General features: G+C 42.5%; 1 pseudogene across 1 annotated transcript; it reads right to left on the minus strand.

The window, feature by feature from the left end:
* Positions 1-167: 167 nt before the first annotated feature.
* On the minus strand, positions 168-1,410 carry LOC104709372 (cytochrome P450 71B11-like; annotated as a pseudogene). Its single transcript, XR_015563875.1, has 2 exons — positions 868-1,410; positions 168-782 (listed from the first exon to the last, which is right to left on the minus strand). The product of XR_015563875.1 is annotated as a cytochrome P450 71B11-like (transcript).
* Positions 1,411-12,405: the final 10,995 nt, after the last annotated feature.

The following is a 12,405-nucleotide window of genomic DNA, read 5'->3' on the forward strand; positions in this document are numbered from 1 at the left end:
ATTTTATAGCCGACCTTTTTGTTTCTGTCATTTGATTCGGTATTAATAGTCCTAAAAAAGTTGTCTTTACGCTACAAGATATCGAATTGAACAAACATTTCCTTAATATGGTAATGATATAAGATTTTCACGTTATTTATTTTGTACTATGAAATTAAAAACTAAAGTCAAGACCATTGGGTAAGGTCTAGGATAAGCTGAAGTGGAGTTTTCTTAGGAATAACAAGTCCATATGATTATTCAAGATCAATATCTTTTACCTCCATTCCTTCTGGAAGCTTCCAATAAAAACGGTAGAGAAGATTGATGAGAGTCACATGTACCAAAGTCATACCCATTCCTAAACCTGGGCACATTCTCCTTCCGCTACCGAATGGCAAGAGCTCAAAATTTTGACCTTTATAGTCAATCATGCTATCCATACACCTCTCTGGGATGAAAGCTTCTGGATCTTTCCAAACATTAGGATTCCTATGAACAGCCCATATGTTGACATAGATCCACGTTTTCTTTGGAAAGTCATAACCTCTGATCTTTATATCTTTTGAAGCCTCTCTTGGTATTAGAAGTGGCACAAGTGGGTTTATCCTTAATGTTTCTTTGATCACCATTTTCAAATACTCGAGTCGTACTATATCTTCTTCTATGATAGTGTCTTTGTATTTGATAAATTCTCTGACCTCAGCTTGCACTTTGTTTAGAACTCTTGAGTTTGTAATTAAATGTGTCATCGCCCATGTCACACTGTGGCCAGAAGTGTCTACTCCAGCAATAAGAAGGTTCTGAAATAATTAAAGACACAAAATTTTAATATTTTTGCAACATGTGAAGAAAACATTTATTGAAAGAGAGGTTAACATTACTTACCAACAAAATCCCTTTGGTGTTGTCTCGGGTAAGTTTAAATTCTCCAAGTCCCGTCTCTCACCGTTCCATCTTAAGGAGCAAATCAATGATATCATCTTTAATACTAGGATCCTCTACGTGATGTTGTATAGATTGATCAGAAAATGAATCCATTGCCTTAAAAACCTTCTCACATTTTCTGTGTAACCCTGTGATCCTATCAATGATTTTACCACCAACTGGGAAGTAATCCGCTGCTGCGAAGCTCCCTAGCACCTCCATGGTTCCTTGAATGACTTCCTCATAAGCATTCTCAAGTTTGCTTCCTTCTAGACATATCCCAAATCCAACTTTACAAATCACACTCCCAGATAGTTTCACTAACTTTCGATTCAAGTTGACCGGTCTCTCCAATGAAGCAGATTGTATCATGAATTGGACAAAAGAGGCAACTTATTCTTTTCTTATATGTTGAAATAATTTTACCCTTTTTGCGGTGTAGAGTTCAACAACCGTCATCTTTCGTACTTCTCTCCAATATTTGCTATAGAAAGAAAATGCAAGATCTTTAGAAATTGTATGTAATTCTTGCAGGATATGTCATGTAAGGTCTCGAACAACAATCAGCATCAAACATTTTTAAGATATCTTTCACCGTATCGGGATTTGACGCCACAACAGCAGAGACAAATCCAAACTTTAGGGACATTAGAGACCCATATTTTTCCGATAATTTGAACATCAAACGTTGAGGTTTCATTCCTAACTGGTGATAGGCTATCTCCAAATCATAATCCGCCACCAGCTCCATCCACCGCCTCTGCCTTAAGTTCAGCTCAGGCTGAGTGAATATGTACTTCAGGCTCTTATGATTTGTAAACACCTGTACCTTTGCACCATAAAGATAAGATCTCCAAATCTTCAAGGCAAAAACTACAACAGCCATCTCCAAATCATGAGTAGGGTAGTTGTCCTCATGCTTCCGCAACTGTCGCGAAGCGTAGGCAATCACCTTCCCATGCTGCATCAACACACACCCCAAACCAACTCTAGATACATCTGTATAAACCACATAGGTTCTCCCTGCTTAGGCAAAGTCAATACTGGCGTAATAGTCATTTCCTTAAGGCTTGAAAAGCCCTCCTCGCACTCCTGTGACCAAACAAAAGAAACATTATTCCCTGTCAACTTAGTCATCGGACGTGCCTTGCTCGCAAAGCCCTGCACAAATCTCCTGTAATAACCTGTCAATCCAAGGAAACTCCTAATCTCTGTGGCATTTTGCGGTCTAGGCCAATCCCTGATGGCCTGAATCTTCTCCAGATCTACAGAAACCCCCTCTGCAGAAACAATGTGACCTAGAAAACCCATCTCACGCTGCCAGAAACTACACTTGCTCAACTTAGCAAACAACTTCTGCTCCCACAGCTTCTCTAGAACTGCCCTCAAATGCACTGCATGCTCCTTAGAACTCTTGGAAAAAACCAGGATGTCGTCGATGAAAATGATGACAGACACGTCCAAAAACTCCTGAAACACGCTGTTCATCAATCTCATAAACGTTGCTGGTGCGTTAGTCAACCCAAACGACGTCACCACAAACTCATAATGCCCATACCTCGTCCCGAATGCAATCTTCCTCACATCTGCCTCATCTATCGGAATCTGATGATAACCCGACGCCAGATCTATCTCAACTGATCCCACAACTCATCGATCCTGGGAAGAGGGTACTTGTTCTTCACAGTGACCCGGTTCATACCCCTATAATCAATACACAAGCAGAAACTGTCATCCTTCTTCTTAACGAAAACACCAGCGCTCCCCTCGGTGATACACTAGGACGGACAAATCCCTTGCTCAACAAATCCTCTGGTTACTTTCTCAACTCTACTAGACTAATAATCAAGTATGCCGACATCCACTCACCGCCATCTGAAAATCAACCCCTCTTCCCGTCCAAGAACCTCTAGTAACTTGACTCTAAGGGAAACTTCCATAAGACAACTTATTCCAACATAGCTTTCCCGCTTGGCAATTTTCCACAGCAAATCATCAACACGAGTGTAATAAAACAAATAAGTACCATACATTCGCATATTCTGATTTACCGCATCAAATGCTTTGTAAGCCGCCAACTCAACGCACTTGACTTATTTCCCCCAGCAAGCTTACCAAAACCTTGAATCTAGCAACTCTATCCATCTCCAATGAACTTCATCCACCATCGTCGCAACGATTAGTTTATCTTGCCATGAAGGCTTCTCGTGAATGTATTTACCTAGCAACCTTGCCCCTGCCGGGTCATACCTGTTGATGCTCCCCTTCCCGGGACTCCAGCACCACTGGCCATACAATCCTGCTGCATCAGCCACACATTCATGACCACACTGATCATAAAACCCTGGCCCAATGACCAACACAACTAAAATCCAAGATTAAACCACCATCAACTCTCGAGGTCTACATTCCGTCATTATGTTTCTACCCACGTCCTATGCATTGCTTGCTCCCAACTCTTCCACCCTTAGGTCGTAACCTTCGAGTCATACCGATCTCATTCTCAGACCAGCGTCTTCGAGTTATATCATATCACTCTTGGACCACAATCCTCAAGATCTCGGTATCAGGAAAACTAATCATCCCCTCGGGAAAACATCATCCCCTATGCCACTCTCGGAGCCCCCAGCCCCTCGAGCTATTGGTATCCAAGAGAAATCACCATCCCCTTAGCAGCAACAATTCTTAACGACTATAAACATTTCCCGACAAAAAATACATCCAGTGGTCCGAGTATAACATTGCCCACCAAATAGAAAAATATCTGCTATAACTACATATGACCACCTATCCGCCTCTCTAGGCTGATACCTCTCGAGAAGAATCTCGTACCGCTCATCTACAACTGATCCATCCTCCTAACATAGGATGGAGGCTCCTCAACATCCGCAGCCCTCGACTGCACCCCATCACCTACGGCACAACTGGAGCCTGCACTGGTACCCCTCGGTAACTGCTCCAAAAACACGTCAACAGATCCGCGAAGAGATCATCTCAACCCTGGGCCCCACCTCTGCAACTCCACACCTGGGTTCCCAGCACCCTTGGCACGCTCACCGGTTAACCCTCTATGGTCCCTCCGTATACGCTTGCGACCCTCTGACGTACCTCCTCATGGAACTCTGGACCACACACTCACTGGCCTTGGGAACCTGCCCGACTACGACCATGACAACGCCCACGTCGACGACCAATAGCTCAACCACCTTTAACCACTGCTCTTTCAAGAATAGAGGCTTTCAAGCATAGAAACAAACCAAAACCACACAAGGAAACATAACATACCGTGGAATCTCATTGAAGGCTCGAAGAGGATGTTCTAGGACTCCATGCCACACACAATTGACTAACTCACATAATCAATCAAAGCATGCAATCCCAACATCTACAGCACAAAGCCTTGTGAACCTAAACGTAGAATCGTAAAGGCTCTAATACCAAACTGAAACGACCTGACCCGTTTTTTAAAAATAAATAAATAAATATAATAGTAATAATAATAATAAAATAATCTAAGCTAGTGGTCCCATACCCACTAGCCACCTAACCACACACAATCAACAGCGAAAATAACCAATACCATTGAACCAATAATAATTCATAAAAATTAAATCAATAATCCAACAACATGAATCACATCATCAGAAATCCTAAAAAACATTCCAGGACTCAACTCTAGCAACCTAACAAAATTCAGACAACAATAAATTGAGTCACTAGAACATACTCCTCTTCATTGTCTTGATTCCACGATCACACTTTGCCTTTACCTGCACCTCAAACATAAATTGAGATGCATGAGTATTTAATAAACACTTAGTAAGGCAATCCTGCCATCTACTAGGCTATACACACAAGCAATAGAGACATCTCTAACCATCACCCAAACAATCAATAACCAAGCAATAACAAACCAAGACTCTGCATCGACCGACGCCAACCCATGCATCGAGCGACACCAACTGAGGTTACATCAACCGACACAAGCTTACATCAACCGACACAAGCTTGCATCAACCGATGCAAGGTACACTTGCATCAATCGACACGCACACTGCATCGACCGACGCATGCTCGACACTGCTCAAAATCCCTAATTGCATCGACTGACGCCTCCACATGGCATCGACCGATGCTCTTAGGTCAATCCTCGCATTGCATCGATCTACGCACATGTCGAGCACCGTTTTTCCTCGAAGTTTCTCGCCGGATCTCCGTCCCTAAACCACCAAAACACACAAACCAAAACCACAAAAAGCTTCTCAAAGCCTCTAGCGACCCAACAACGTACTAACAAGCCAATAAACACATAAAACAAGTGGATCAGAGAAATGTCCAGCTTAGATAGGCCTTGGTCATGCACTTATATTTGCCAATGAAGATTCTGAACCACAAACAAGAAGAAACACGCTCCTAGAAAGCTTCTACAACGATCCCTGCTACAGATCTCTACAGGAACAGCCTTAGAATCTCCCAAAAACTCACCCAAAAGCTTACGAACTGTGAAGAACTTCTTTTCTCTCTTCTTTTCTCTCAAAAGTGGCCAAAAACTCACCCACTACAGGAAATCGGGGTATTAATAGCATCGAGATATAGCGTTTTGTTCACTTATGCTATAGTTATCTTCATTCTTAATATTTAACAGCGTTTCTTTTAAATAAACGTTATCTTATTTTGAGCGGCAAAAGTAATTTGGTCTCGCGCTTAGTTGCATCGATTGCATTTTCAGGTTATAAACGCTATAATAGTAACCGGGAAATAAAATTTTTAGTGCCCGCGACTTGAAAATTGATTTGGGGGAAAAAACTGAAAGCTAGGGATTGTAAAATCATTTCTCCTTCTTATTCAATTTTTTTTTACTCTCTGAACGTCTTCTCCTTCGGTCTCTTAATCTTTGTCTCACTAATTATCATTCCTCCTTCTTCTTCGTTTTTGTCTCTGTCTCGATCTCCTACTCTCATCAGAATTCTCGCAGATTTGGTCGCGACAGAGTGAGTATAACTTCTTCCTCTCTATCACTCTCAGTCTCTATGATTTATATCTGTGTCGATCTCTCAATCTCAGATCTTTCTGTATATGCATATGTCGATCTCTCACTCTCAGATCTGTCTGTATATCCATTTGTCGATATCTCATTCTCAGATCTATCTGTTTATGCATGTGTCGATCTTTCACTCTTAGATCTAGTAGCTTTCAATTACAGTATTTTTTGAGCATTTTATTTCTACACTAATCCAGTTTTTTTATGCTTGCAGGTCAGTGAAACTTGAGAATTGTTTTGTGTTTTGTCTGACAAAAGGTAAAATTAGAAATGTATATGAGTTTAGAATTGTTTGGGTTTTGTCTGGATCTTTACTTATTGGTTTTTTTTACTAGGTAAAAGCATCACGGTTTTGGGTCCAATTGATTTTCATTGTAAGCTATTCTTTTCAAACTTTTTCTATTTTTGTTGTTTCGTTCTAGTTATTTGAGTGTCTTATCGTTTGAACTGTGGTGGAGTTTTGGTGATCGTATTGGGGATATATGGACAAGACATGGGTTTGGCTTCTAAGGTATGAACATTATTGATATATTTACTTTGAATTTTCTGATTAAACATAAAGGGCTAGTGTAAGACCCCGACCCTAAAAACCTGTACGTGACCGTACCGGCCAGTAAAATTTTCTTAGGGCCTATGCAATTCTGCTCGTTAGTTTAGATATTGTGCAACAACGGATATGTAAACAGGTGAGATAACTTAAAAATACGCATTCATTAAATTATAGGTTCAATTTATCCTTAACAAAACATTCTTATCCCATGCATGGTAACAATAAAAATCCTTAGACATAAAAACCATAATCAAACTACCCAAAGCCACCATCCTCTTCCTCCCTTGCCTCCGTCACACGAGCTGGTCAGCCACTAAAGTCTTGATCACTGGACCTTTCTTTTCCTGCGTCCATAAAAAGGAGGCGTAAGCAAAGCGGTCATCCCGTCTCACTAGGCTCAGCTCAATAATCTCAATCCGACACAGGGTATATTCAAATCAAGTCACACAAGTCAAACAATTCACATAGGATAGTTGTCTAAGTCGTTTAGACCAACCACCATTCATATTGCAATAGAACACATTAACCATTAACTAAGACAAGAAACTAACAAGATTAAATAAACCATGGGTCAAGAGAATCAACCATGGAACTCGGCCACATTCACGCACTCACCTTCGATTTTGACCTACGGTGCTAATCTCTCGATTTCTATGCCCAATTCTGATCCCCGCCTCTACACGGACAGATATACATTGTTAACCACCGATGTATAACCCATAAACTATCGACGGATCAAGGCGGAAGAAGACTTACCGTTCTTCTCTCGATCTAGACTTAGGGAATTCTCAGTCAAGCTCTATGGAAACTCTTCTCTCTTTCTTGCGGCGGCTAAGAGGTCTTATGCGAATTCTGGATAATTCTCTAAGGGTTTATATCCTTTATATAGGGTCGACTAAACCGCCTCAAGTTGCCTCAAAACGATAAGCCTTATCGCTCCCTAACTTCCCATATTTTTCGCATCTATCCTTATCCGATCAACTTTGCCTTTTCCGTGAGTTTCCATTTCTCTCGGGTTTCCTTTCCCGTGAGTCGGCTTAAATCTTCGCAAGATTTTCGAGTTCCCGGGCCACCCATTGGCCCATAGTCTAACTGATCCATCCTTGTCCATCGGCCCGATCTACCTTTCACCGATGCGACCATTTCCGGATAGTCTACTTCACTATCACTCTCACTATCACTATCACTAGGACTTTCACTCCCGCTATCACTATCACTACGACTTTCACTCCCATTTTCATCCAGAAACTTACATGTTTGCATCATCTACAATGTAAGGTCTAGGAATCCTTTTCTTCAGTTCAAACATCTGTTCCCTACTTCGGTAGTCTCGAACTCTCCATTTCCATTTGGATCCATTGGCTATCGAATCACGACCATTGTCCTTTACGGACCATGATTCGTCCTGTTCTCGTTTCGAGGTTTGTACCACTGTCAATCGCATTCGCGTACCAGAATCGGCACTTCTCGGCACCGGTTACCGTATCGCTATCGACACTTCTCGGCACTGTTTGCTGTACCGCTATCGGCATTTCTCGGCACTGGTTGTCGTACTACTATAGGCACTTCTCGACACTTGTTGTCGTACCGCTATCGGCACTTCTCATGTACCGCGTACGTACCATCTCATGTGCCGCATACGTACCATCTCATGTACCACATACATACCATCTCGTGTACCGCGTACGTACCATGGAAACAGGTCGTTACATTTCTCCCCTACATAAGGCTGATTCGTCCTCGAATCTTTACTCTCCTTCCGAGGAACTTCCCTTTTATCGAACCATTTCTTGAAGTTCACTATCATAACTTCTTCCGGTTCCCAAGTTATCTCTTCTATTCCTTCGCAGTCCCATACCACTTGAATCAACTCACCTTCTTCTTCTTATGCGGACCTCTCATCTTAGTACCAATTATCTGAACTGGTGTTCCGATGATAGTCATGTTCACTTGTAGATCAGGTGGTAGTTCAGAGATCATGTTCTCCCGTCCAGTTATGCATTTCCTTTGCATAGACACTTGAAATACCGGGTGAAAAGCTACCATGGCAGGCGGCAATTCCAACTTGTAGGCCATCGGACCGATCCTTTCCAAGAATCGATACGGTCCCATGTAACGAGGGGTCAACTTAGTGTTCAGTGCTACCCGATCCTTTCCCTTATAAATCACGGTTTTGAGATAGACCATGTCCCCAACCTGTAATTCTAGCTCTCTTTGGCGCTTATCCGCGTAACTTTTCTGCCTATCTTGGGCTTCTTTCATCTTTAATTTCAGAATTTTAATCTTCTCACTCGTATCGTCCACGAAATCCCGATCGTAAACGCTCCGCTTCCCTACTTGTGTCAAACACAAGGGCGTACGGAAACGTCGACCGTATAAAGCTTCGTACGGTGACATGCCTATACTCGCATGGAAGCTATTGTTGTAGGCAAATTCTGCTAGTGGTAAATGCCTTACCCAATTATCTCCCCATTCCAGTACACTCGCTCGCAAAAGATCCTCAAGTGTCCGTATGGTGAGCTCGGACTGTCCGTCCGTTTGCGGATGGTTGGCCGTACTCATGTCCATTCGCGTCCCAAAACGCTTTTGTAGGGCCTTCCACAGTCCTGAGGTAAATTTAGAGTCCCGATCCGACACTATGCTCGTTGAACACCATGCAACCTTACTATCTCTTGTACGTACACTGAAACTGACTTTTTTTGTGGTGTATGAATGAATGTTGTATGGAATGAATAGAAGTCAGGGTGTTTCAATTCCCCTTATGCAGTTGCAGTATAAGAGGTGTCAATCCTATCTGAGTGATTGTGAACAATTAAGATGTGCATATGAGTCTAAGTCAAGCCAATTGTAAAGATTGTTTGTCACTAACAATCCTAAAATGAGATATGAAATGCAGAAAGTAAAAACAACTAGAACAAGATACTAAATGCAAACAGAACAGACAAATTAAAGCTATAATGAAACTAGAACAGAGATAGAAACTATGCTAATGAACTAATGCAAGACAAGTAATGAACAGGAAACTACGTGAATGCAATGGAAATGAAACAGGAATGAAACAAGACAATCACAAATCAAAAACACAAGTTCTGGGGATGAACTCGAGCAGCACTCGACCGAGTGTAGGTCGAGTACGTGGTCGAGCTAGACTTGAACGTAAAAACAGAGCAACACAAGAAAAACAGAGCAATGCTAAAACTAATCAAACAACAAGCAAGCAATGATATTTAGACTAGGATTTCAATAAACAAAGAAGGCCTTGAGGAGGGATTCATGGGCTGAGCTAATCATTGTGGTTATCTAACTTGGTCAACAAATCTCAAGCAAACATTGAGCTGATCTCTAGACATACTATTCTAAGACATGTTTAATCCACTCTCATGGCAAGAAACAATCAAACCTATGCAATTCTAGACTTGTTCTCACAAAGAAAAGAATCTACACAAGCAGGCATTAAGCAATACATCTCAAACCAAACAAGACTCCTAATCTCTTAGCAAGCCTAATGGTAAGCTCTAGATCTAGCCTTATCTATGCTCCTTAGACATTGGTGTGATGCTAAGATGCTTGAAATCAAACCCTACCCTCTCAGATATAGGATCAGCATTAAGATCATCTAGGCTAGAAGAGATCTACAACAATCAAGCTTGACCAAATCAAACAAACCACAAGATCAACCCAGCCTAACCCATCCTCAAGGTCCTAAACAAACTACTCACAAGAACACATGGTGAAATATGTCAAAAACCCATAAAATAATGAAACTTGCATCATTAGAAAGATAACAGAGATCTACAATATTGATGAAGGAATAAAACTCGAAATCTTAATACTTTGAAAGTTATGAAACAAACAAAATATAAGAATCTAGTCTTTCTCTCTCAAACAAGTACAAAATCTAAAATAAAAGAAAAGTGCAAAAGGAATAAAATCTAAAAAAGGTAAAAATTAGGTTTTAGAATCTCTAAAAAGCTGGACTCCTTGGTGGCTGCAGGTACAAGGGCTTTATATAGGAGATGAGGTGGAAGCCCTAAAAATACAAAAAGTCAAAGTAGTCAACGGCTCGGTCAACTCGACCAGTGCTCGGTCGAGTGGCTGGTCGAGCTGGCTTCTCTCGTGCGTTCTCCACTCGGCCGAGTCCTCCTCAGCACACGGTCGAGTGGTGGTCGAGTGGTGCGGTCGAGTTGGACTCCGGACCTTGATTCTACAGCCTTAACTCTCTTGTTTTCTCCTCATGACAGCTTCACTTCTCCTCAGCATTGCTTCCATGCTCCTTAAGCTCCAAAATCACCTGTTTATGCATGAAAAGATGCAAATGCAATGCAACTATACTCTAATGCATGATTAGTCCTAAAGCTACACAATAATGGCCTAAATGGATAGCAAAAGATGCAAAAGTTGTGAATAAACTAAGGGAAAACAAGGTAAAATATTTGAACATCATACACTACGGCCAATTTCTCGGTATTATCCTTCTTATTGATGGCCAAGAAATGTGTCGATTTGGTTAGTCGATCCACGACTACCCATATAGCGTCCTTTTTCTCACACATCGGCAAGCTTGTGAAAAAATCCATAGTTATCATGTCCCATTTCCATTCGGGTATTGGTAGTGTAACGCCCCCAAACCACCCTATGCCCCGGACAATGACACAGACAGCACCGAGACGCTACATTGTGGGAGATCGCACCCTGGTGGTCCAGCCGAGGGACGGAAGCTGCAGCTTCCCGACCAGTCCTCTTGGACGCGACTCCCTCAGCAGCCGAGGTTTGCTTAGGCTTTGTAACCCTCGCGGCCCTGGCGCGTTGTGTTGTTCCGGACAAGGCCAATGTATCGGATGCAACTTGCCATGTTTCCTTAAAAACCGATTATATTACTTAAATAAATTATTACATTGAAAATAAGTTACCAGGGGAGACGAACCGATCGCAGGATAATCGACGGTTCAATCATAGAGTCGGACCAATCAAAAGGTTATCGACGATCTGCGTCAAGGGACAAATCGATCGAGGGTTGACCGGTGATTCAATCGCTAGTCGGATCGGGTGATCAAAGGATCAACGATACGTGTCGTAGGTTGGATTGATCGGTCGGGTGGTCGACAAGTCAGTCGGAAGTATTGGCCCAGGTCTGTGGTTGATCAGCGATTCGATTATGGGGTCGGATCGTTGATCGGACCTGGCACTGATACACGGACTGACTAGTTGATCGGGGTATTAATGGTATGACCGATGGGTCATTTAAACGGTACGTCCGATACCGAGCTTTGGGTACGCGAGTGGTTTGGAAAGCCGGTAGAGCAACCGTTCACTGTGAACCGAAGGGAGTATATGTCCCCATCCCTAATAAGTGCAAGCCTGTGGGGTTGGTTGGTTGTATGGCTAAGCACAAAGGGATGGGTCAAGGTTAAAGTTATATTCTGCTGCGTAAAGGGGTCTACGAAGCAAGGCCATGAGCTAAAGCTTAGTGACTGAATCAAAGGATATTCGGCTGGGAATGGGGCCGAATGGAAGCCGTGACCGCGGATGTTGGGACGTCCGGGTTGGGGTCTTTCAAGTTGGTATCAGAGCATGCGCGATCCTGTGAGGACGTATGCAGTTATGCTATGTGTTCGGACGAAATGGAAATCTCTGATAAGATCGAAGACATGCTTGGGAACGGGAATGTGTTCGCCAAGATGCGCTCGTGAATTGAGCGATTGTTCAAAACGTCGAACACATAGCACATCAACCAGAGAGTCGGGAAAGTGTCGACCAAAGGTCGAGAGGAACATGGAGCAAAGGTCCAGGAAATGACGACCGCATCCAGGAAGGACCAAGGTCGGGAAATTGTCCTAGTTGGGATGGAACTAGGACAGGAACAGACTTGATCTATTCAGAGATTGTCCAAGATCAAGGGGAAAAGATT

Source organism: Camelina sativa, chromosome 8 (genome assembly GCF_030686135.1).
Source record: "Camelina sativa cultivar CO46 ecotype springtype chromosome 8, ASM3068613v1".
In the NCBI taxonomy this organism is placed as follows: domain Eukaryota; kingdom Viridiplantae; phylum Streptophyta; class Magnoliopsida; order Brassicales; family Brassicaceae; genus Camelina; species Camelina sativa.